General features: G+C 44.5%; 1 pseudogene; it reads left to right on the top strand.

Annotated features, from left to right (window-relative positions):
* LOC106502962 lies at positions 129-18362 on the top strand (annotated as a pseudogene).

The following is a 24895-nucleotide window of genomic DNA, read 5'->3' as shown; positions in this document are numbered from 1 at the left end:
GTTTCATTGACCTGAGAATAAGCTCCAGAGGACAGAACTTCATGGTAAAGCTCAACTCCCCATGCCTCGCCCAGCGCCAGCCACCCCATGGAAGACCCTTAGTGCTTGAGAAAAGGGTAGCGGGTAACATGCAGACGCCCTCAGCAAACAGCGGAATGGGAGACAATGGCAGGGAGCGAGAATTAGGTGAGGTGAAAAATATGGGTCCAAATACCTCTGAAACATGCATGGAACCCTGCCTACGTTTCTACTGCAACAACTGAGGGCACTTTTGGTGATAGGTACTCAGTTTCGGCTAGAAAAGCCCTGAGGAATGAGTGAGATTAGACTAGGAAGTGATGGTAAAGGAAGACAATGACCAGCACAGTCCCACAGGGGCCAAAACTCCTGCAGCTGTGAAGGTCAAAGGAGCAGCTGGAACACTCAGATTGAGCCAGAGGGGCTAGTGGAGGGTGGGGCCCCATGAGTGTGGTCATTCATTGCTGGGTTCAGGACCCACCCTCCACTTTTCCCCAGGGTCAGGAAGGAAGGTGCGATAAGCTCATGGTGAGCCACAGAAGGGAGGGGGCCAGGAGCTGGGATGACCTTGGCTGACCCCTCAGGGCCGGGTTAAGTGAACCCTCTCCCAAGGTGGAGGAAAGCAGGAAAGGAGGTGCACTGCACCAAGGAAGGGAGGAGAGTGGAACTGAGAACCCACCATACTTTAGGATGCAGAGAGCGCCCCCATACCCCAGCTCCTTTGAAAGGGAAAGAGCAGAAGTCATGGTCAGTCATGCAGTGGGGAAGAGATTGTGTGGACAGTCAGCCACCTCAGACCATGGCCAAGACCTAGGATGCCTCCTGACCCCGAAAGGAGGCTGGATTTTCAGTAAGCTCAAGGCAGGGAAGGAAGTGTGCCAGACCATGGGGAGAGGGCTGTGGAAACCCCTGCCCTAGACAGCCTCACCCAAGACACCCTCACTCCTGAGTCCACTGCCTCAGAGACCAGCCCCATCTGAGCTTGGCCATCCTCCCTGTGTGCACCCCAGGGTCTGCATGCAAGGTGGGTACCAGGGAGCCAGGGGTGATTCAGAAACAGCGCAGGCACAGCTGATCTCCTCCCTGGCCTGTGGAAATATCACTAGGACCCACAGCGTGTACTGCATACAGACCCTGTGCCAGGCTGCGTCAGACACTCAGACCCTGGTGTCTGAGTCAGGACACCAGGCTGTTACAGATCCTCATGCCAGGTAGCTATGGTACCCACGAGGATGCTGTATCATCTTCTTGCAGCCCTAAGACATGGCCAGGATTCCAGAACAGGCCTGTCTGATTCCAGCAACCAGGCTTTAACTAGCTCTGTACTCCAGCCCCTCCGACTGCTCTGAAGAGGACTGTGATAATACCAGAATTCAAAAGAATCAGAAGCTCACCCCTGTACCTCCAGACCGTGTTCACATGGGGCCTGTGCTGAGGATGGTTCCTGGGCTTTCATTCTCATACAGAAGGAAGCCCTTCACATTCTCACAGGTCAGGCTCAATCCCACCTCTTCCAGGAAGCCTTCCCTGACTCTTGTAGCTCAAGCGACCTTGCCCATCTCTCAATGCTTTCAGAATGTCTGCTCATCTGACCCTTTCACCTAATGCTTTATCCCCTCAACTGCATCAGCACCTCCCCCCACCACCACCCCGTCACCAAGGCAGGACAGGATGACAGCTGAGATGGCCAAGCACAATACCTGGCAGAGGGAGGGTTCAATAAACACCAGGTAGTAGGGGTACATGGATAGATAGATAGAGATTTATAATATACTGTATATTAACGAGAAAGCAGGCCTTATCTCAGAAAATAACTTTAAGTGAGATTGTAAGTAATGTCTTCACACTTCTCTGTATTTTCTAAATTATGAGACCAAAAATATTACTTTGATGTTCTGGGGGTGGGGGTGGGGAATGAAGAAGCATTAAAAAAAAAAAAGAAAGAAAGCAATGTAATCTTTGAAGCAAACAAGTGCTTCCATAAGAAGCGCAGGTGATCTCACTGAGCGCCTACTGTGTGACCCTGGGAGGTGCTGGGGAGGCAGCACCTAGGACTAGGACTCGGCCTTTCCCCGGGGAGCCTGGATGTGGGGCAGCGCCTTGCCTGACCGGTCCTGAAGGAACTGTTCCCAGAGTCACCTGCGAGGTGCTCTCCCAGCCCCAGGGGTGCAAAGGTTTACACAACACAGCCCTTGCCCTGAACAAACTGGCAATTGAATCACATCTTAAACGGTTTATGCCAACCCTCGGAATAGCCCATAACCCTCACCGGGTAACAGATACCTGCCTTCAGCTGCCTGGCCTCAGAGCAGCCCTGGGCTCTCAGGACTTAAACCTTTATTAGTCACCTAGTGTTAGGCAAATACCATACTAAGTCGTTGATGCATTCCCTTCCCACCACTTCTGAAACAGCACTTTCTCCTTTTACAGGAGATACAGGCTCACAGAAGTAGTGAGGGCAGAGCCAGGACTGCTCTGCATGGGGCTGTCACCTGGACAGGCCAGCAGCCCCTTCAGCCAAAAAGATGGAAGCTGAGCCCTCTGACCAGCTGACCCTACCTGGGCCCTCCAGCTCCCCTAATAAAAGCCAAGCAAAACACTCAGGCAGCCCCATCTTTTGCCCTCTCTTCTCATAAACATGTTTTCTTTTCCTCTAGGAATGGAGTCCAGCTACCCTCTTGCTCTGCTGGTTCATAATCTTTTTTTTTTTTTTTTTTTACAAGGATTCTCAAGTTAATTAACAGCCCTGACTTGGCTATGCCAGGAAAGCAACAGAAGGATTATTATCTTTTTTTAAAAGACCAAAGAGACAAGGAACAAAGTGTAAGTGGTTTTAGAATCCAAAGCAAGGTTCTAGAAAGCTCCTTTGGATCAAGGAAACCTGAACCACTTTTGTTCTCTTGGTCCACGAAAATAGGAACGGGAAGGAGAGACCCAGGAGAAAATGCTGACCTTGCCACATGGTCTCCTATGGCTCCCTGTTACCTGGTTATGAAAGATAAGTCAGCCTGGCGTTGCTTTTTCTACCCACTGTCCTCAGTTCTTCTGTCCACCTCCCTGGGAGTGTCCCTTGGCAGGTATAGAGGCACACCAGACAGCCTGTCTATTGTCACCATGCAACAGAAACCCAGCAAGGTCAGTGGTAAAGTGTCACCCTGGTGGGACAGACCAACCCTGGCTGGGGAACTAAGATCCTGCATGCTGCACGATGTGGTCAAAAAAGAGAAAAGAAATGAGAGGATTGTAGGAAACTCTATAGTACAAACTCTTTTGTTTCTTTCTTTTTATTTTTTTTTTTACTTCACAATACTGTATTGGTTTTGCCATACATTGACATGAATTTGCCACGGGTGTACATGAGTTCCCAGTCCTGAACCCGCCTCCCACCTCCTGCCCCATATCATCTCTCTGGGTCAACCCAGTGCACCAGCCCCAAGCATCCTGTATCCTGTATCGAACGTAGACTGGCGATTCATTTCTTTCATGATAGTATACATGTTTCAATGCCATTCTCCCAAATTGTCCCACCCTCTTCCTCTCCCATAAAGTCCAAAAGTCCGTTCTATACATCTGTGTCTCTTTTGCTGTCTTGCATACAGGGTTATCATTGCCATCTTTCTAAATTCCATATATATGTGTTAGTATACCATATTGGTGTTTTTCTTTCTGGCTTACTTCATTCTGTATAATCGGCTCCAGTTTCATCCACCTCATTAGAACTGATTCAAATGTATTCTTTTTAATGGCTGAGTAATATCCCATTGTGTATATGTACCACAGCTTTCTTATCCATTCATCTGCTGATGGACATCTAAGTTGCTTCCATGTCCTGGCTATTATAAACAGTGCTGCGATGAACATTGGGGTACACCTGTCTCTTTCAATTCTGGTTTCCTCAGTGTGTAAGCCCAGCAGTGGGATTGCTGGGTCATAAGGCAGTTCTATTTCCAGTTTTTTAAGGAATCTCCACACTGTTCTCCATAGTGGCTGTACTCTCTTTTGTTTCTTCAACAAAATATTATAAGAGAGTAAAAGATGAAGGAAAACACTCGCAAATCAGGAGAAAATCCCTCCATCATGGGGTTGGGCAGGCTATCTTTTGGGGAGACACACCCTATGAATCTTCATTACAGCCACATCCATAGAGCTTTTTTTTTTTCTTTAAGCATCATTTTGATTAATTCCTCTGGAGTTCACAGAATGGACTCTCAGGTAGGAAAATCTCAGGCAGAAGTCATTTGTATGATGAAATTTAAATTTGAAAAAGAAGGCCCTTCTTCCCAGTGTCCCCAGCCCCAGGGCAGACCACTCTACAGAGTCCCAAAAGCAGATTCTAGGGTCCCCACTCTCAGATGAGGAAGGTGGGGTTCAGAGAGGGGCAGGGGCTTGTGGGGGCAATACTGCAGGGAAAAAGGTTTCCTGGAGCCGCAAGCATGGCCTCTAGTCCACTTTTCCCAGATGTCAGATGTTTGAGATCCATCACTCTTGACTGGTTGAGTGACCACAGGCAGGGTCCCTTTCCCCCGAAGTCACCCTCTCATAGCAAATGGCAAGGTGGCACTGGCTTTTTCCCCAAGCCCCTTAAGTCCTAAAGCAAAATCAGTCAGCCCATGACAGACATGTAGGCGCAGGGGATGCATCTGTGCAGGGGTCAGATTGTGCTGTGCAATCACGTAGGGCTGAGTGACCTCTCTGAAGCTCTGTTTCGACTGCTAAAAGTGGCAATGAGATGAATTTTGAAGACTGTGGTGGTGATTGAACACAATGTTATATGTGAAACGGCTAGCACGGTGCTGGTAGACAGTAAGTTGAGACCTTAAGACTAACCATTATTCTTATTTATTTATTTATTTGTTGCTATTATTGCAGGGGGTTGGTGGGCAAGGTCAAAGGCAGAAACTTAAAACTCTTAAGAACATCTCCCCAGTTCTAGCACTAACTGGCCCCCGGACACCTTCCCCAACTGACTGGGTCCCCCAACCATTTTTTTCCAGAGATTGTGTTTGAGGGCTGACTGAGAATTTCACTTGTGAATAAAGTAGCCTGTTTTCTCAAAGAAATATTGCCCTTTGTTGTTCAAATAAAGCTATTTGTGGTGAGACGGAATGGAGGGGTACGTGACAGAGGAAAAAAAGTGTGAAACAGAAGTGAGGAGGAAAGACTGCAGAGAGATAGAAAAAGTCAAGGACGGGAAAGAGCAGAGAGAAAGATGCAGAGTGGACAGCAGAGAGGCAGTTAGGATGGCAAAGAACAGAGGAAAGAGAAAAAAGACAGGAAGGCAGAGAGATGGCTGGACAGACCCAGAGTAACCCAGAAGAAAAGGCCGGTCCCTGACTCACTGGGGCCAGTTTAGTCCAGCCAGGCCCTATGGCTCTGTTCCCCTATCGCAGCTGTCAATCTATGGCCCGGTGAGCTGAGGGCAAATGAGCCTTGAACATGCTATTCTGGGCAGGAGCAAACACTCTTCCCAGGCAGCCTGTTCTCTGAGGGTGCCTTGGGGAGGGGTGGGGCTCCCTGGGGGCTCTCCTGACTCTGAATGGTCCCTGTGAGGAGGGCTGGGTCCCCAGCCAAGTCTAGGACCCAGGGGAGACACTGCCACCAAAGTTGCGGAGAGTCAGGCCCAGGGTGGGGCCAGAAATGTGGCCTGATCAATGCTTCAGGACCAAGCAGAGAGTAGGGTCACAATGCCACACCCTGGCAGGAGGCCCCAGGGCCTTTAGCCCATCGCCCCAACCCCAGAACAATACATCTCAAATGGCTGTGCCTGTACAGAATCACACACACACAACAAAGAAACCACGTTTCATCCAAAAAGAAATGTGGACACTTCTCGCTTGAACAGCAACTGATGACACTTGGACCAACAACTTTGAAACCTCCAATTCACTGCTGTCTGACTTTCAAGGCCTTCCCCAAGTTTTCTGCGAATTTCCTGAAGGCTTCCTCTCTCAAGTCACTGCTGTCTCCGAAGACCGGCTCCCACAGTTGTATGTTGTGATCAGTTCCCATCTCATCACCTGTGAGCTGCATGGAGACCCTGAGTTCAGGCTCAGCCCACCCTGACCCAGACGGGAGACAGCCCACTCTCTCTTGGATGCCCACCCTCTCTCCTCCTTCTACTAAAGACTGTGTAGGGGGTGGTGGCGGTGGGGATGGGGAGGATAGCACAGAGCATCAGGCTTTGTAGTCCTGTTCTTAAGAGCCTCCTGGCCCCTCTCCACCTGTCACTTCACCCCAGGCTACCCGGCTCCCTTCCTCCCAGGCTAGTCCATCTCCCATAAATCCTAGTTTCCTTCATCTCTTCGGAGGTGGTGTCAGCTCCCAGAGTTTCTCTCTCAACCCCCTCCCAGCTCCTGGTCTTGTCTCAGCCCAGCAAGAACTTTCCTTTTCATTTAACCTCTCCCACCGCTCTTGGAAATACTGGACTAAAACTCAACATTCAATAAACAAAGATCATGACATCCAGTCCCAACAATTCATGGCAAATAGAAGGGGTGACAGCAGCGACAGCCTCCCTGCCCTGGGTCCCTCACCTGCTCTCCTGCCTGGTCCCCCCAGAACCCCCACTGTTCATCCTGAATGGCTCAGATGACAAAGCGCAGTGACCGGAGCCAAGACCCGGAAGCTCCAGAGGAGTTCATGGAAACTTACAGGGTCACCATTTCAACCCACTTTTATGTTTTATACATAATTTATACATGCTTTATAAATAATTCTTTCCTCCAGAATCTTTCTCTGTATTTTCCTTTATATTTTGGGAATCTGCCTGGTGTCAGAAGTACAGATCTGCTGGTAACAATTTCTTATAGATTTTGTATGTCTGAACAAATCCTTTATTTCACCTTAATTTTTAAATACTCTTTGCTGGGTTAGAATTCTAAATTGTTGTTGCTGTTTCTTTACACAATTTTAAATATTTTGACATTTAAATAAAATGCCATTCTTTGCATTTTTTTCTGAAGAGAAATTTATTGCAATTCTGATTCTTTTTCATATGTGGCACTGCTTCTTTCCCTGGCTACTTTTAAAATTTTCTCTATATTATTGGTTTTGATCAATGCAATTATAATCTGCCTTGATGTAGTGTTATTCAAGTTTCTTGTGCTTGGGGGTTCATTGATATTCTTGGTTTGGTGAGTTTATAGTCATAGTTCAATATGAAAAATCTCTAGCCATTGTTTCTTCTTATATATCTTTCATTCTCTTTCTCTCCTTTGAAAATTTCAATTACACTAAGATTAGAGTCCAGACAGTCCCCGGTGTACCACGGTTCAACTGATGATTTTTTGACTTGAGGATGGTGCACAAGTGATATGCATTCAGTGGAAGCCATACTTGGAATTTTGCATTTTCCCAGGTGGGCAGTATGCAGGGTTGTCCTCTCATGTTTGTGTATGTGCATCACGATTGCTTCTGTAGGGTCCGACTCTGTGTGTCCCTATGGACTGTATAGCCCTCCAGGCTCCTCTGTCCATGGGATTCTCCAGGCAAGCGTTCTAGAGTGGGTTGCCATGCCCTCCTCCAGGGAATCTTCCCAACCCAGGGATCAAACTCCCACGTCTTACATCTCCTGCATTAGCAGACAAGTTCTTTACCACTGGTGCCACCTGTGAAGCACACGTTACTCTCTCATAATGCTGGGCAAAGGCAGCTAACTGTCCAATGGGGGCCCTTCCAAGAGCAGAAGGTGGGTCTGACCCAGTCTCCTTTCAAATGACTGCTCCTGCCCTGGGTCCTTGGAGAAGGCAATGGCAACCCACTCCAGTACTCTTGCCTGGAAAATCCCATGGGCGGAGGAGCCTGGTGGGCTGCAGTCCATGGGGTCACTAAGAGTCGGGCACGAATGAGCAACTTCACTTTCACTTTTCACTTTCGTGCATTGGAGAAGGAAATGGCAATCCACTCCAGTATTCTTGCCTGGAGAATCCCAGGGACAGAGGAGCCTAGTGGGCTGCCATGTATGGGGTCGTACAGAGTCAGATACGACGGAAGTGACTTAGCAGCAGCCCTGAGTCCTAGAGCATATGATTTCTTATAGCCGTCTGAGTGCTGGCTTTCAAAGCCAAACATTCTTGGGTCTGTTTTTCCCAGTGCAGGATCCCGAAGCTGGGGGAACCCCGTGTAGTTCTCAGACCCCTTGCTCTGTAATTGTAATTTTTATCCCATGTGTGGGTCACCCGCCCAGGGAGTGAGGGTCCTGACTAGGCTGAGTTTCTGCCCCTCTTACTCATCTCATTGTTCTTCATATGTCTTAGCTTTGTAAAAAGGCCTAGTCTTCAGGTCTACTCATCTTTAGGGCTCCTAGTCTCATCTTTCCTACTAGTCTCTAGGTCTTTCTCATCAACAGCTGCTCTGTAAATACTTGCAGTTTTGATGCCCATGGTGGGAGGTGGACTCGGACTTCCTACTCTGCATCTTGGCCATACTCCTCCTGTTGGCGTTCTGAATGCGAGTTCCCCGCATTTAGCAAGATTGGAATCTCTGAGCCTCCGGACCTGAGCAGGATTGTGCCCCGGGGTTTGCAACCCAGTGTTCTTCAGTCATGTCTGCAATAGGGGTTCTGGGATAGAGGTGGGGATCAGTAGCTCCCAGCCTCATCCTCCACAGTGGGGGCAGAAGTGAGAGGTGGGTGAGAGGGAGGGAGAGCTTCCATCCCTACCCTGAGGGACAGGAAGACTCTGTCCCCTGATGCCTGGCCCCCTCGTCCAGGAGGTAAAAGACCGAGCATGGCTTGAACCCAGGCCCTGAAAACCATTAATAGACTGAAAATTCATAGATTGAAAGCCATTCATTTGGCCCTTCCCAGACCTGGAGCCTCTGGGGCAACAGGACACACAGCAAGGAAGCAGAGTGTGGTGGTGGGAGCAGGGGTTTGGAGCCTGACACCATCGTCACTGTGCTGGGATGGAGGAATCCTTTTACCTCTCTGAAGCCCAGATTCCTTATCTGTAAACTGAGAAAAATAAGATACTGACTTTAGAACAGTATGGAGGTTCCATAAAAAACTAAAAATAGAAATACCGTCTGACTCTGCAATCCCAATCCTGGGCATGTAACCAGAGAAAACTATAGTTCAAAAAGGTATATGCACCCCAATATTCACAGCATTATTTACAATAGCCAAAACATGAAAACAACCTAAATGTCAATCAACAAAGGAATAGATAAATAAAATGCAGTATATATACACAATAAAATATTTCTCAGCCATGAAAAAGAAAATAATGCCATTCGCTGCAACATGGATGGACCTACAGATGATCATACTAAGTGATGTAAATCAGACAGAAAGATAAATTTCATATGATACTGCTTATATGTCTACATTGATTACCTGGTGATTCCATGTGTAGAGTCTTCTCTTCTATTGTTGGAAGAGGGTGTTTGCTATGACCAGTGCATTCTCTTGGGAAAACACTGTTAGCCTTTCAATTCAGTTCAGTTCATTTCAGTTGCTCAGTTGCGTCTGACTCTTTGCGACCCCATGGACTGCAGCACACCAGGCTTCCCTGTCCATCACCAACTCCCGGAGCTTATTCAAATTCATGTCCATCGAGTCAGTGATGCTATCCAACCATCTTATCCTCTGTTGCCCCCTTCTCCTCCTGCCATCAATCTTTCCCAGCATTGGGGTCTTTTCTAGTGAGTCAGCACTTCACATCAGGTGGCCAAAATATTGGAGTTTCAGCTTCAACATCAGTCCTTCCAATGAATATTCAGGACTGATCTCCTTTAGGATTGACTGGTTAGATCTCCTTGCAGTCCAAGGGACTCTCAAGAGTCCTCTCCAACATCACAGTTCAAAAGCATCAATTCCTTGGCACTCAGCTTTCTTTATATTCCAGCTCTCACATCCATACATAACTACCAGGAAAAAAAAGAGCTTTGACTAGACGGACCTTTGTAGGCAAAGTAATCTCTCTGCTTTTTAATATGCTGTCTAGGTTGAGCATAGCTTTTCTTCCAAAGAGCAAGTGTCTTTTAATTTCATGGCTGCAGTCACCATCTGCAGTGATTTTGGAGCCCAAGGAAATAAAGTCTCTCTCTTACTGTTTCCGTTGTTCCCCCATCTATTTGCCATGAAATGATGGGATCAGATGCCATGATCTTGTTTTCTGAATGTTGAATTTTCACCAACTTTTCCCCTCTTTTCCTTCACTTTCAGAGGCTCTTTAGTTCCTCTTCACTTTCTGCCATAAGGGTGGTGTCATCTGCATATATGAGGTTATTAATACTTCTCCCGGCAATCCTGATGCCAGCTTGTGCTTCATCCAGCCTGGCATTTCACATGATGTACTCTGCATAGAAGTTAAATAAGCAGGGTGACAATATACAGCATTGATGTACTCCTTTCCCAATTTGGAACCAGTCCATTGTTCTATGTCTGGTTCTAACTGTTGCTTCTTGACCTGCATACAGATTTCTCAGGAGGCAGGTCAGGTGGTCTGGTATTCCCATCTCTTTAGGAATTTTCCACAGTTTGTTGTGATCCACATAATCAAAGGTTTTGGCGTAATCAATGAGCCAGAGGTAGATTTTTTTTCTGGAACTCTCTTGCTTTTTCAATGATCCAACGGATGTTGGCAATTTGATCTCTGGTTCCTCTGCCTGTTCTAAATTCAGCTTGAACATCTGGAAGTTCATGGTTCACATACTGGTGAAGCCTGTCTTGGAGAATTTCGAGCATTACTTTGCTGGCGTGTGAAATGAGTACAGTTGGGCAGTAGTTTGAACATTCTCTGGCATTGCTCTTCTTTGGGATTGGAATGAAAACTGACCTTTTCCAGCCCTGTGGCCACTCCTGAGTTTTCCACATTTGCTGGCATACTGAGTGCAATACTGTAACAGCATCATCTTTTAGGATTTGAAATAGCTCACCTGGACTTCCACCAGCTCCTCTAGCTTTGTTCATAGTGATGCTTCCTAAGGCCCACTTGACTTCACATTCCAGCATGTCTGGCTCTATGTGAGTGATCACACCATCATGGTTATCGGTCATGAAGATCTTTTTTTTATATAGTTCTCCTGTGTATTCTTGCCACCTCTTCTTAATATCTCCTGCTTCTGTTGGGTCCATACCATTTCTGTCCTTTATTGTGTCCATTGTTGCATGAAGTCTTCCCTTGATATCTCTAATTTTCTTGAAGAGATCTCTAGCCTTTCCCATTCTGTTTTCCTCTATTTCTTTGCATTGATCACCGAGGAGGCTTTCTTAGCTCTCCTTGCTATTCTTTGGAACTCTGCATTCAAATGGGTATATCTTTCCTTTTCTCCTTTGCCTTTCACTTCTCTTTTTTTCATAGCTGTTTGTAAGGCCTCCTCAGACAACCATTTTGCCTTTCTGCTTTTCTTTTTCTTGGGGATGGTCTTGATCACTGCCTTCTGTACAATGTTATGAACCTCCACCCATAGTTCTTCAGGCACTCTGTCTATCAGATCTAATCTCTTGAATCTATTTGTCACTTCCACTGTATAATCATAAGGGATTTGATTTAGGTCATGCCTGAATGGTCCAGCAGTTTTCCCTCCTTTTTTCAATTTAAGTCTGAATTTGGCAGTAAGGAGTTCATGATCTGAGCCACAGTCAGCTCCCAGTCTTGTTTTTGCTGACTGTATAGAGCTTCTCCATCTTTGGCTGCAAAGAATATAATCAATCTGATTTTGGTATTGACCATCTTGTGTTCATTGGAAGGACTGATGTTGAAGTTGATTCTCCAATACTTTGGCCACCTGATACGAAGAGCTGACTCATTTGAAAAGACCCTGATGCTGGGAAAGATTGAGGGCAGGAGGAGGAGGGGACTACAGATGATGAGATGCTTGGAAGGCATTACCGACTCCATGGACATGAGTTTGGGTGAACTCCAGGAGTTGGTGATGGACAGGGAGGCCTGGCGTGCTGCAGTTCATGGGGTCACAAAGAGTCAGGCACGATTAAGTGACTGAACTGAACTGAACTGAACTGATCTGGTGATGTCCATGTATAGAGTCTTCTCTTGTGTTGTTGGAAGAGGGTGTTTGCTATGACTAGTGCAAAACTCTGTTACCTTTGCCCTGCCTTTTGAAGGAGGTTGCCATTATCTTCATCACCTCCACTATAGTTTGATCACAAGTCAAATAACAGGGAGGGAACACAGCCCCGCCCATCAATAGAAAATTGGATTGAAGATTTACTGAGCATGGCCCCACCCTTCAGAACAAGACTCAGTTTCCCCCATAGTCATCTCTTCCATCAGGAAGCTCCCATAAGTCTCTTATCCTTATCCATCAGAGGGCAGACAGAATGAAAACCACAATCACAGATAGCTAATCAAACTGATCACATGGACCACAGCCTTGTCTAAAACTCAATGAAACTCTGAGCCATGCTGTGTAGGACCACTCAGGATGGATGGGTCATGCTGGAAAGTTCTAACAAAACATGGTCCACTGGAGAAGGGAATGGAAAACTACTTCAGTATTCTTGTCTTGAGAACCTCATGAACAGTATGAGAAGGTAAAAAGATATGACACTGAAGTATGAACTCCCCAGATTGGCAGGTGCCCAATATTCTACTGGAGAAGAGTGGAGAAATAACTCCAGAGAGAATGAAGAGATGGAGCCAAAGCAAAAACAATGCCCAGTTGTGGACGTGACTTGTGATGGAAGTAAAGTCCGATACTGTAAAGAGCAATATTGCATAGGAACCTGGAATATTGGGTCCATGAATCAAGGTAAATTAGAAGTGGTCAAACAGGAGATGGCAAGAGTGAGCATCGACATTTTAGGAATCTGTGAACTAAAATGGACTGGAATGGGTGAATTTAATTCAGATGACCTGTATATCTACTGCTGTGGGCAAGAATCCCTTAGAAGAAATGGAGTAGCCATCATAGTCAACAAAAGACTTCAAAATGCAGTTCTTGGGTGCAGTCTCAAAAATGACAGAATGATCTCTGTTCATTTCCAAGGCAAACTATTCAATATCCCAGTAATTCAAACCTATGCTCCAACAAGTAATGCTGAAGAAGCTGAAGTTGAATGGTTCTAAGACCTACAAGACCTTCTAGAACTAACACCCAAAAAAGATGTCCTTTTCATCACAGGGGACTGCAATGCAAAAGTAGGAAGTCAAGAGACCTGGAGTAACAAGCAATTTTTTTCTTGGAGTACAAAATGAAGCAGGGCAAAGGCTAACAGACTTAAACTGAAGAAAGTAGGGAAAACTGCTGGACCATTCAGGCATGACCTAAATCAAATCCCTTATGATTATACAGTGGAAGTGACAAATAGATTCAAGAGATTAGATCTGATAGACAGAGTGCCTGAAGAACTATGGGTGGAGGTTCATAACATTGTACAGAAGGCAGTGATCAAGACCATCCCCAAGAAAAAGAAAAGCAGAAAGGCAAAATGGTTGTCTGAGGAGGCCTTACAAACAGCTATGAAAAAAAGAGAAGTGAAAGGCAAAGGAGAAAAGGAAAGATATACCCATTTGAATGCAGAGTTCCAAAGAATAGCAAGGAGAGCTAAGAAAGCCTCCTCGGTGATCAATGCAAAGAAATAGAGGAAAACAGAATGGGAAAGGCTAGAGATCTCTTCAAGAAAATTAGAGATATCAAGGGAAGACTTCATGCAACAATGGACACAATAAAGGACAGAAATGGTATGGACCCAACAGAAGCAGGAGATATTAAGAAGAGGTGGCAAGAATACACAGGAGAACTATATAAAAAAAAGATCTTCATGACCGATAACCATGATGGTGTGATCACTCACATAGAGCCAGACATGCTGGAATGTGAAGTCAAGTGGGCCTTAGGAAGCATCACTATGAACAAAGCTAGAGGAGCTGGTGGAAGTCCAGGTGAGCTATTTCAAATCCTAAAAGATGATGCTGTTACAGTATTGCACTCAGTATGCCAGCAAATGTGGAAAACTCAGGAGTGGCCACAGGGCTGGAAAAGGTCAGTTTTCATTCCAATCCCAAAGAAGAGCAATGCCAGAGAATGTTCAAACTACTGCCCAACTGTACTCATTTCACACGCCAGCAAAGTAATGCTCGAAATTCTCCAAGACAGGCTTCACCAGTATGTGAACCATGAACTTCCAGATGTTCAAGCTGAATTTAGAACAGGCAGAGGAACCAGAGATCAAATTGCCAACATCCATTGGATCATTGAAAAAGCAAGAGAGTTCCAGAAAAAAAATCTACCTCTGGCTCATTGATTACGCCAAAACCTTTGATTATGTGGATCACAACAAACTGTGGAAAATTCCTAAAGAGATGGGAATACCAGACCACCTGACCTGCCTCCTGAGAAATCTGTATGCAGGTCAAGAAGCAACAGTTAGAACCAGACATAGAACAATGGACTGGTTCCAAATTGGGAAAGGAGTACATCAATGCTGTATATTGTCACCCTGCTTATTTAACTTCTATGCAGAGTACATCATGTGAAATGCCAGGCTGGATGAAGCACAAGCTGGCATCAGGATTGCCGGGAGAAGTATTAATAACCTCATATATGCAGATGACACCACCCTTATGGCAGAAAGTGAAGAGGAACTAAACAGCATCTTGATGAAAGAGAAAGAGAAGAGTGAAAAAGCTGTCTTAAAACTCAACTTTAAAAAGGCTAATATCATGGCATCTGATCCCATCATTTCATGGCAAATAGGTGGGGAAACAATGGAGTAAGAGACTTTATTTCCTTGGGCTCCAAAAATCACTGCAGATGGTGACTGCAGCCATGAAAGATGCTTGTTCTTTGGAAGAAAAGCTATCCTCAACCTAGACAGCATATTAAGAAGAGAGATATTACTTTGCTGACAAAGATCCATCTAGTCAAAGCTATGGTTTTTCCAGTAGTCATGTATGAAAGTGAGTGTTGGGCTATAAAGAAAGCTGAGCCCTGAAGAATCGATGCTTTTGAACTGTGGTGTTGGAGAAAACTCTTGAGAGCCCCTTGAACTGCAAGGAGATCCAACGAGTCAATCCTAAAGGAGATCAGTCCTGAACATTCACTGGAAGCAGTGATGCTGAAGCTGAAACTAGCATACTTTGGCCACCTGATGCAAAGAATCGACTCATTGGAAAAGACTCTAATGTTGGGAAAGATTCAAGGTGGAAGGAGAAGGTGACGACAGAGGATAAGATGATTGGATGGCATCACTGACTCAATTGACATGAGTTTGAGCAAGCTCCAGGAGTTGGTGATGGACAGGGAGGGGTAGCGTGCTGCAGTCCATAGGGTCGCAAAGAGTCGGACACGACTAAGCGACTGAAATGAACTGGACTGTTATAACTACATATAAAATGATACATAAATCTTAAAAAATGATACAAACCCACACCTCCTGCTTGGTAAGCAGATTCTTTACCACTGAACCACCAGGGAAGCCCATAAAGTAACTATATGCCAAGAAAAATTAATCTTTTGTAAAAATCTGAGAGTGGAATGTGCCTGGTTCACCAGCTCTGAGACTTAAAGGACGTGTCTGAGCCTGCATGTCCTCATCACCAAAATGCCGTCCTTCTCTCCTCTCCTGTGCTGCTGCGGCTGGGACTCTGAAACCACGTTTCTGCATCGCCAGCATCAGCCCATGAGGGCACTGAGGGAGGGTGCAGGGCTGAAGGGGAGGATTGGACTTGTCCCCCCACGTCTGCTTTATGTTCCAGCAGCACCATTTCACCCCCGCAGCCAAAGATCCTTCCCACAGCAACAGTGGGATCCACTTTGCAGTCTTCCAGCCCTCACAGAACTAGCCTCTTGGTGCTGCATCTCAGAGACTCCAGCTCCATACTGGGAGCATCTCCTACACTTCAGGGACCCGAGCGTCAGCCCCAAGGGGCTTCTCTTCCAACTAAATTAACTAATTGAAATTACTAAATTTTAGTAATCTAATCTCCTCCATCAATTCCCCTGCCCTAGGGTACTAGAAGCTTCCAGCAGTTATTACCTTGTCAATAACTTAGTTTCCTTCTTACTTTTTCAGTTCCCTAATTAACAATTTTATATCTGGTTTAGCACTTTTAAATGAATTTCTGATATAAATAAGGATTATGACTTCTATACCCTAACAGGTCCTGACTGATCCTTCAGGGTATTGAAACATACTTCTAATGGGTATGAGGATTAAATTAAACAGCTCTTACATGATGCCAGGCATGTACAACATCTTCAATTCACATTAGTCCTGTCCTTCCTTCTGGAACACTGTTGAATCATATGGTGCCAACCTGTTTTCAAAAATCTTAACTTTTTCCCTATGGTTGTTGTTCTGACAGAACAACACTCAATTGTGTCTGACTCTTTGCAATCCCGAGGACTCCAGCACCCCAGGCTCCCTTGTCCTTCACTATCTCCCAGAGCTTGCTCAAACTCTTGTCCATTGAGTCGATGATGCCATCCAACCATCGCACCCTCTGTTGCCGCCTGCCCTCCTGCATTCAATCTTTCCCAGCATTTTCCTTACTGAAATGTCTAAAAGTACAGGTTTGGAAACAAATAGACTTGTGCTTAATCCCAGCATTGCTGCTTACTGTGTAACATTGGACAGTTTCCTTCATGTTTTGAAGCCTCATCTAACAAGCGTAAATGATAAGAACAGCACTTCCAGAGTTGCCGTAAGGGTCACGTGACTAATGTTTGTCGACTATGTCAGGCACAGAGCAGCAGTTAGAAACTTAGACCTGTTATGGTTTAAGTCCCTCAACCATTACTTGTGTTGCACACTTTCCAACTGCCTCTCCTTCCTAAACACACTTCCCAGATGAGTGTCTGTTAAGTACTTTATGCCCAGGCAGGACGCAATGCTGCACCCAAGGTCTGACCAGAGCAGAGAGGGCAGGTCATGACTTCTTACGGTCGAAATGCTCTGCTCTCTATGACGGGAACTGAAATCTCAGTCTGTGACCACTTTATTCCTTTGCACCTCCAGTGTAGCAATACTATTGTATCCGTCTAGGTTATTTGGGAGCAACAGAAAATATTTAGAGCTGAATTATGCAAATCAAAAAAATAGTCAACACACACTGGAATTCTTAGAAGATGGTGATGACACTTTAAGTCTTCCCAAATTGTCCCACAGAGAAACAAATGCCCACAGGCAATATCTATAGCAAAAAATACATGATAAGGTCTCTCCAATGATCTCCTGATATGAGGGCTTGGGAACAACCCAATAGTAGCTACAAGAACTGGATGGGGTCTACTTCTGTGTAGGAGGAAGCATAAGGAGGCAACTGGACCTCCAATGGCCCACAGTCACTAGGCTAACTAATTGGAAAGCACTGTGGGCCAGTCTGAGAACTAGGAAGGCTTTGAAGGATCCAATAGCGGGGTGAGTGCACTGGTCCATGTGGGAGAGCTGATAGCACTGGAGCAGCATAGGCCCTTATACTTGTGAAATGTAATAAATGAAAGTTCTTTTCCAAAACAAAGATCTAGACTAAGAAGAAACAGACAGCAGTAGAATCCAAATTGAGCTGAATAAGGACAGAAAAAGGAAAGAAAAAAAAAAAGTCCAGATAAAAATAGAGGAGGGGAACAGAACACTCAGATCTCCAAGGGTGTGAGACCGTGTTTTTATCACTTTGTGAAAACAACATTAGAGGGACCTGCAGGGAGAGGAGGGGCTTCCCCAGAGTTTCAGCGGTAAAGAATTCACCTGCAGTACGGGAGACCCAGGTTCGATCCCTGGGTCAGGAAGATCCCCTGGAGGAGGTCATGGCAACCCACTCCAGTACTCTGGCCTGGAGAATCCCATGGACAGAGGAGTCTAGCAGGCTACAGCGCATGGGGTCCCAAAGTGTCAGACATGACGGAAACTGCTGAGCGTGCGCACACACATGCAGGAAGAGGAGACAGAGACCTGGCTTGGGATCTGACAGGATGGTTACGATGCCCTAGGGATTGCTGAGGAAACCCATCGCTTGCTGGCTGGACCAGTTCCTGGCATCAAAGCAGAACCAGATGAGAGCAATCAATGTCTGTTATTTTAATGTGGCCATTGCTGGCCCCAGGGTTCCCCTTTGAAGGAGGGACATTTAAATGTGAACTATTCTTTCCAGAAGAATAGCCAATGGCAGTCCCTAAAGTATGTTTCATGACCAAAATTTAGCATCTTAATGTAGACAAGTTGGGAAGAATATGTTTAGATACTCTGAGTAGTCCCCAGCCCAGCAGATCAGTACTGTTCTGTCATCATCCTGGCTTTGTTAAGAGCTTCCAATCCAGATGATCCATTAATAAATGATGCGTCTCAGCAGTGAAAGACTTGACAAAGCTCAAGCCTTAGAAGCAGCTAGAGCATGGACTTGGCTTGGACTCGGCTACACGCCAACATGAATAACAGTTAAATTAATTGGATCATCAAGTCTGCATCACTTCTCCTGTTCTGCTATAATGTCTTTCTTTTTGGTTTGATTTTAATGAACACGTCTACCTTCTTAGAGCAGTAAGCAGTGTGTCAATCTCAAAATCTGAAGGTCCTGAGTTCAAGCCTCAGAGAGGGCAGTTTGTTTGGGGTTCCCTGATAGATCAGTTGGTATAGAATCAACCTGCAGTGAAGAAGACCTGGGTTTGGTCCCTGGGTTGGGAAGATCCCCTGGAGAAGGGAAAGGCTACTCATTCCAGTATTCTGGCCTAGAGAATTCCATGGACTGTATAGTTCATGGGGTCACAAACAGTCAGACACGACTGAGTGAATTTCATTTCACTTTAATGGACACAGTCTTAGAAACATTGCAGATTAAAAGCCCAGACACCTTTTATCCTTTGGTGATTAAATGCACGTTAACATATCTGCGTCTTGTCCTGACTCACTGCTGTAAAGCATGAGCAGAGGCTAGAAAGACACCGGGATTGTTGTGAAACATTTCAAAGCAGTGTGCCTCTCTTTAATTCATCTGTCCATCGCTGTTGAAGTATAAAGCACTGTGAATGAAGGGAATGGCCAGGGTTTGTTGCCGAGGTAATGGGTGTTTCTCTCTATTACTTTTTGAGCTTGTGAGAGTAATTTTATTTTAATTTTATCGACTCCTTCCCTTTAATAGTGATTCAATTGCACTGGTTAAACAGCTAACCATTCTTAAGAATATGCTCTCTATTTATTTAGTTGCCACAGATGTTTGAACCAAAATGGGAACATCAAATAAACATCACAGCTCTCACCAATAACACTATGACTTTGCTGTCAAGTGTGGACTCCACCTTTCATGTAAAAGCTTGTGACCATATAATATGATTTGTTTGGAAACTTCTGTAAGTCTTATGTCTTAGTAAAATATTTTTGTTATTCTAAAAAAAAAAAAAAGAGGAAACTCTACAAGGATGAAGCCAAAAAAGATATTCTGATGCACACAGTCTAAAAAGAAGAAAAATGCATTGCATCTAGAAAGTGAGCTATAGAAAAAAGTCAGTCCAAATCCCATAGGATGATAATTCTGAAGAAACAAGAGAATGAGAAGAATTTCAGAGAAAAAATATCCCCCAGAGACAATAAAACATACCAGAAAGATATGTATGCAAGAGATAGAAATTATAACCTAACATTAAAAAACAAGCTAAAATGTATTATGAAAATGATTAAAAGTTATTTAAGAAAAATACAAATTCAAATCAGAAAATCTTATAAATGAGGTGACTGGAAACTAGGAAGCTTTGAAAAGAAGAGTGACAGAATTCAGAACATACTAGAGAAAATAAAGTATTATTTTTAAATGAAGTCTAAAATTAAGAAATACAAAAAAGAGCAACACAATAATGCCTTAAGACAAATACAAAATGGAAAGGGAGACATATTTTAAAAATATTTTTAAAGAGATAGAAAGGATTGAGAGAAAAACAATAGAGACCGCCATGGTGGTTCAGTGGTTAAGAATCCGCCTGCCAATGCAGGGGACACAGGTTCAATCCCTGGTCAGGGAACTGAGGTCCCACCTGCCTCAGAGCACTAAGCCCAAGTGCTGCACCAAGGGAAGCCGCAGTGATGAGAAGTTCGAACACCATAGCTAGAGAGTAGCTTCTGCTCATCGTAACTAGGGAAAGCCCATACGCAGCTACAAGAAACCAGCGCAGCCAAAAAGAAACTTTAAAAGTAAAAATGATAGATAATAAAGATAAGCAAAGATACAACATATCTATAATAAGGGGCTTTTCAAGACATGCATGAAAGCAAAGAAAAAAAAACACAAAGACTAAAGCATATAACTTAAGATAACATTCCTGAAGTAAAAGAATTTGTGACTACATAGTATAAGAACATACCACAGTCCTAAAGAAAAAAATCTACATGGCCAGTAACAAGATGTATTCTGATAAAATTATGAGGCTTTATGAAAAAGTTATTTCAGGCATCCTGGCAAAAAGGCCAAGCTACTCAAAAGGGAATTATAGCCACACTGTCATCAGGATTTTTGACAGTAACACTTCACGCCAGAAGGCAACGGAGTAATTTATCTAACATATACAAAAAAACAGAAGTCACAGATTTTACACCAACCTAATAAATCTCTATGTAACAAGACCATAGAAAAGTGTTATGAACATAATAACTCAGGGAATACTGTTCTACAGCACTTCCTGGGGGGCCATCTGAGGAATAAGCTTTCCCAAAACACTGGGAGGGTGTGATGAAGTAATAGGGACCAAATTTACCCTTCCACCTCAAACACCCAAAATACAAAACAAAATGTGAAACTGAACACTTAAACCATCGACCAGCCCTGTTACCCATCACCCAGTCTTGACTAACCTCTGTAAGTTCCCAGTTTCCTCTTCTATGAAAGGGGAGAATTGGCTGTCCTGACTTCTTACGGTTGCTGTGAGACAAATATCAGATTACACATGTCATGTGCTCACCACAGGCCCTGGCAGAGTGCTGCGTACCTAATAGAGATTAGTTTTATCCTTAACCTGTAGGCTGGGGAGATGGGAGGGTCACAGACACTGAGTAACTTGCCAAGGACACACAGCTAGAAAGTATCACTGAGTCTCTCTGTCTGGTCCTCAAGGAGGCTGCACACAATTTTATCACATGGCCTAGTGAGGTTTGTCTTGTGCATTTTCTTTGTATTTTGCTCACCAATATTTAAAGCCTGGCTTGAAAAAGACAAGCTGGCACAGGAAATTAAGAAGAAATGTCAGAGAACTTTCCATCTTGACCGTTCATCTCTTAATCTAGGCTGCCCTGGATGTCATAACAGGGGAATGACCAGAATCAAGTAAGGTCATAAGAGAAGTCGCTCAGTCATGTCCGACTCTTTGTGACCCCGTGGACTGTAGCCCACCAGGCTCCTCCATCCATGCGATTTTCCAGGCAAGAATGCTGGAGTGGATTGTCATTTCCTTCTCCAGGAGATCTTCCCGACCCAGGAATTGAACCTGGGTCCCCCGCATTGCAGGCAGACCCTTTACTGTCTGAGCCACCAGAGAAGCTAACAAAGGAATGAATGGACAATTAGCCTGGATACTGCAACATTGTCCAGGGTCCAGATCCACAGCGATGCTGGCTAAGGCCAGTCATAGTCACAGCTTCTGTTGCCCTGGAAATCCCAGGGAATTTTCTCCTCTGCTCTTCAGGAAATTCAATGGCTCTATGATACATGGGATCATTTCCAATGTCAGAAATTATAACCAACCATAAAACATTTATTAAATCCAGGCAACAACCATCTCTGTTTATAAACATGTCACGAAGGAAAGTGACTGCTCAGGGAAGCTTGCTGTAAAATCCAAAGCCAAACCCAGCTCGACCCTGTTCCTTCACTGGTCCCAGTTCCTGGGAAGATCCTCTGGCGTTTTTATGCACCGAGACTTTATGGGAATGACACAGGTTCCTGTCCCTTCTCTAGAACCGTCAGTACTGAAAGGTTCAAGTCTTCACCTTTGAACCCAATCGTGCCAAACTAAAAATAATTATTACCTACTTGCTGCTGGGAAAATAAAAAGAAACATGCAGACATTTCCTTTTTTCCCCCAAATCAGGCACTGAAGACCCCAAAAGAGGGAAAATCATCTCTTGTGTTTAACTCAGCTCCAGAGGGATGTCCACCAGCCCAGCTCCATCCTTCCCCGCTTGGGTTTCTAATCATTCGTGTGTTCACTGGAGCAGCTTTCAATTTCCTCAAGAACTTTTCCTTTGTATTCAAAACTTGGTTGACTGTTTGGCATTAGAGGCCTAACTTTCAGCCTGTCTTGGCTTTCAACATGTCTTCCTCATTAAGTTTACCATTTCTAGTGTTTTATTTGACTCTTCCTTTCACTTCAAAGCCATTGTAAGGTTATTCAGTTCAGTTCAGTCACTCAGTTGTGCCTGACTCTTTGTGACCGCATGGACTGCAACACGCCAGGCCTCCCTGTCCATCACCAACTCCTGGAGTTTACTCAAATTCATGTCCATTGAGTTGGTTATGTCATCCATCCATCTCATTCTCTGTCATCCCCTATTCCTCCCACCCTCAATCTTTCCCAGTATCAGAGTCTTTTCAAATGAGTCAGCTCTTCAAGTCAGGTGGCCAAAATATTGAAGTTTCAGCTTCAGCATCAGTCCTTCCAATGAACATTCAGGACTGATTTCCTTTAGGAAGGACTAGTTGGATCTCCTTGATGTCCAACGGACTCTCGAGTCTTCTCCAACACCACAGTTCAAAAGCATTAATTCCTCAACATTCAGCTTTCTTTATAGTCCAACTGTCAAATCCATACATGTCTACTGGAAAAATCAAAGCTTTAACTACACAGACCTTTGTTGGCAAAGTAATGTCTCTGCTTTTTAATAAGCTGTCTAGGTTGGTCGTAACTTTTCTTCCAAAGAGCAAGCGTTTTTTCATTTCATGGCTGCAGCCACCACCTGCAGTGATTTTGGAGCCCAAAACAATAAAGTCTCTTACTGTTTCCATTGTTGCTCCACATATTTGCCATGAAGTGATGGGACCAGATGCCATAATCTTAGTTTTCTGAATGTTGAGTTTTCAGCGAACTTTTTCATTCTCTTCTTTCTCTTTCATCAAAATGCTCTTTAGTGTCTCTTCACTTTATGCGATAATGGTGGTGTCATCTGCAATGGTAACCCACTCCAGTATTGTCGCCTGGAGAATCCCAGGGATGGGGGAGCCTGGTGGGCTGCCGTCTATGGGGTCGCACAGAGCCAGACACGACTGATGTGACTTAGCAGCAGCAGCATCTGCATATCTGAGGTTATTAATATTTCTCCCGCAATCTTGATTCCAGCTTGTGCTTCATCCAGTCCAGCATTTCTCATGATATACTCTGCATATAAGTTAAATAAGCAGGGTGACAATATACAGCCTTGACGTACTCCTTTCCCAATTTGGAACCAGTCTGTTGTTCCATGTCCAGTTCTAACTGTTGCTTCTTGACCTGCATACAGATTTCTCAAGAGGCAGGTCAGGTGGTCTGGTATTCCCATCTCTTTCAGAATTTTCCACAGTTTATTGTGATCCCACAGTCAAAGGCTTTGGCATAGTCAATAAAACAGAAATAGATGTTTTTCTGGAACTCTCTTGCTTTTTCGATGATCCAACGGATGTTGGCTATTTGATCTCTGGTTCCTCTGCCTGTTCTAAATCCAGCTTGAACATCTGGAAGTTTATGGTTCATGTACTGTAGAAACCTGTCTTGGAGAATTTTGAGCATTACTTTGCTAGCGTGTGAGATGAGTGCAATTGTGCGGTAGTTTGAACATTCTTTGGCATTGCCCTTCTTTGGGATTGGAATGAAAACTGACATTTTCCAGTCCTGTGGCCACTGCTGAGTTTTTCAAATTTGATGGCGTGTTGAGTGAAGCACTTTCACAGCATCATCTTTTAGGATTTGAAATAGCTCAACTGGAATGCCATCACCTCCACTAGCTTTGTTCGTAGTGATGCTTCCTAAAGCCCACTTGACTTTGAATTCCAGTGTGTCTGGTTCTAGGTAAGTGATCACACCATTTTGATTATCTGGATAGTGAAGATCTTTCTGTATAGTTCTTCTGTGTATTCTTGCCACCTCTTCTTAATATCTTCTTCTTCTGTTAGGTCCATACCATTTCTGTGCTTTATCAAGCCCATCTTTGCATGTAAAGTTCCCTTGGTATCTCTAATTTTCTTGAAGAGATCTCTAGTCTTTCCCATTCTATTGTTTTCCTCTATTTCTTTGCATTGATCACTGAGGAAGTTTTTCTTATCTCTCCTTGCCATTCTTTGAAACTCTGCATTCAAATGGGTATCTTTCTTTTTCTCCTTTGTCTTTCCCTTCTCTTTTTTTCATAGCTGTTTGTAAGGCCTCCTCAGACAACCATTTTGCCTTTCTGCTTTTCTTTTTCTTGGGGATGGTCTTGATCACTGCCTTCTGTACAATGTTGTGAACCTCCACCCATAGTTCTTCAGGCACTCTGTCTATCAGATATAATCCCTTGAATCTATTTGTCACTTCCACTGTATAATCATAAGGGATTTGATTTGTGTCATACCTGATTGGCCTGGTGGTTTTCCCTCCTTTTTTCAATTTAAGTCTGAATTTGGCAATAAGGAGTTCATGATCTGAGCCACAGTCAGCTCCCAGTCTTGTTTTTGCTGACTGTATAGAGCTTCTCCATCTTTGGCTGCAAAGAATATAATCAATCTGATTTCATTGTTGACCATCTGGTGATGTCCATGTGTAGAGTCTTCTCTTGTGTTGTTGGGAGAGGGTGTTTGCTATGACCAGTGCGTTCTCTTGGCAAAGCTCTATTAGCCTTTGCCCTGCTTCATTCTGTACTCCAAGGCCAAATTTGCCTGTTATTCCTGGTATTTCTTTACTTCCTACTTTTGCATTCCAGTCCCCTATAATGAAAAGGACATCTTTTGGGGGTGTTAGTTCTAGAAGGTCTTGCAGGTCTTCATAGAAC

This window comes from Capra hircus, chromosome 2, assembly GCF_001704415.2.
Source record: "Capra hircus breed San Clemente chromosome 2, ASM170441v1, whole genome shotgun sequence".
In the NCBI taxonomy this organism is placed as follows: Eukaryota; Metazoa; Chordata; class Mammalia; order Artiodactyla; family Bovidae; genus Capra; species Capra hircus.
The sequence above is the reverse complement of the archived record's forward strand: the minus strand, read 5'-3'. Positions and strand labels throughout refer to the sequence as shown.